Source organism: Lonchura striata, chromosome 33, assembly GCF_046129695.1.
Source record: "Lonchura striata isolate bLonStr1 chromosome 33, bLonStr1.mat, whole genome shotgun sequence".
Taxonomy (NCBI): Eukaryota; Metazoa; Chordata; class Aves; order Passeriformes; family Estrildidae; genus Lonchura; species Lonchura striata.
Genome location: NC_134635.1, coordinates 2,136,652 through 2,139,041, shown reverse-complemented (window position 1 = coordinate 2,139,041; position 2,390 = coordinate 2,136,652).

Sequence of the window (2,390 nt, the reverse complement as noted above, 5' to 3'; positions counted from 1 at the left end):
CGAGCCGCAGCGCGGGCGGCGGGCGCTGCTCCCTGCGCTGCTCCTCCGCGCCGGAGCCGGCGGTGCGGCAGCGGCGCGCCTTAAATAGAGCGCGAGGAAGAGACCACTCCTGCCGGGGGGGTGGGGGGGGACACGCGCCGATGCCGCCCCCCTCGGCCCCCGTGTAAACGCGCCCGCTCCGGCCGCCGGCCCCCCCGCGGGCTGGGGCGGGGTGGTGCGCGCCGCATGCGCGGCTCCCCGCGGGAGGCAGGTGCGCGCGGGGCGGCGGGAGCGCGGCTGGACCCGGGACCCCCGGTGACATCCCCCCGGTCTCCACGATCCCCCCGATGACATCCCCCCGGTCCCCGCGGTCCCCCCGATGACATCCCCCCGGTCCCACCGATGACATCCCCCCGGTCCCACCGATGACATCCCCGCGGTCCCCCCGATGACATCCCCTCGGTCCCCCCGATGACATCCCCCCGGTCCCCCCGATGACATCCCCCCGGTCCCCACGATCCCCCCGATGACATCCCCCCGGTCCCCCCGATGACATCCCCGCGGTCCCACCGATGACATCCCCTCGGTCCCACCGATGACATCCCCCCGGTCCCCCCGATGACATCCCCTCGGTCCCCACGATCCCCCCGATGACATCCCCGCGGTCCCCCCGATGACATCCCCCCGGTCCCCCCGATGACATCCCCTCGGTCCCCACGATCCCCTCGATGACATCCCCTCGGTCCCCACGATTACATCCCCTTGGTCCCCACGATCCCCCCGATGACATCCCCCCGGTCCCCGCGGTCCCCCCGATGACATCCCCCCGGTCCCCCCGATGACATCCCCTCGGTCCCCACGATCCCCTCGATGACATCCCCTCGGTCCCCGACATTCCCTCGGTCCCCGACATGCCCCCGGTCCCCCAATCCCCTCGGTCCCCGACATCCCTCCGGTCCCCGACATCCCCGTGGTCCCCGCGACTCCCTCCGTTCCCCTCGGTCTCCTCGGTCACCAAGGTCCCCCGGTCACAGAGATCCCTGCGACCTCCTCGGTTCCTTCAGTCCCTGAGATCCCCTCGGTCCCCGAAATCCCCTCGGTCCCCTCTGTTCCCTTCGGTCCCCATGATCCCCTCGGTGTCCCCGGGATGGGCCCTGTGCTGGGGTGTCACCCGTGCCGGGATGTCACCTACGTTAGGATGCCACCCTTGCTAGGATGTCACCTATGCTAGGATGACACCTGTGCTAGGATGACACCCGTGCTGGGATGTCACCCTCACTGGGGTGTCACCTGTGCTGGGATGTCACCGAGGTGTCACTGTCACCTGTGCTGGGGTGTCACCCTCACGGGGATGTCACCTATGCTGGAGTGTCGCTCTCACTGGGGTGACACGCATGTTAGGATGTCACCTATGCTGGGGTGTCATTCTGACTGGGATGTCACCTATGCTGGGGTGTCACCTGTCTGAGAATGCCACCCTTGAAGGGATGTCACCCGTGCTGGGGTGCCACTCTCACAGGGATTTCACCCTTGCTGGGGTGTCATTCTCACTGGCATGTCACCCATGTTAGGATGTCACCCATGCTGGAATGTCACCTATGCTGGAATGTCACCTACGCTGGGATGTCACCCTCACAGGGATGTCACCTATGATGGGATGTCACTCTCACTGGCATGTCACCAATGTTAGGATATCACCCTCATTGGGGATGTCACCTATTCTGGGGTGTCACCCTCACGGGGATGTCACCTATGCTGGGGTGTCACCCTCACTGGGGTGTCACCCTCATGGGGATGTCACCTATGCTGGGGTGTCACTCCCACTGTGATGTCACCTATTCTGGGGTGTCACCCTCACCGAGGTGTCATCTATACTGGGGTGTCACCCTCACTGCGATGTCACCCATGTTAGGATGTCACCTATGCTGGGGTGTCACCCTCACGGGGATGTCACCTATGCTGCAGTGTCACCCTCACTGGGGATGTCACCTATGCTGGGATGTCACCCTCATTGGAGTGTCACCCTCGCTGCGATGTCACCCATGTTGGGATGTCACCTATGCTGGGTTGTCACCCTCGCTGCGATGTCACCCTCACTGCGGTGTCACCCTTGCTGCGGTGTCACCTGCGTGGCCCAGCCCGTCCCTGTCCCTCCACTGGTCCCACCCCGTCCCCCAGCCCCTCCTCGCAGCTGGAGCCCGTTCTGTGCCGATCCCAAAAAATCCGATCCCAAAAAATCCGACCCCAAAAGGTCCTGGCTGTGCCCTGGCACCTCCCTGGCACCTCCCCTCACCCAGCCGTGTCTCACCATCACCCCCGGGCTCTGCCTCATGCCAGCCCAGGCATTTCCAGCTCTTTTCCCGAGGAGAATTAACCCCTTGTGTTCCTGTTCACCCTTCCCCAGGTTGGCA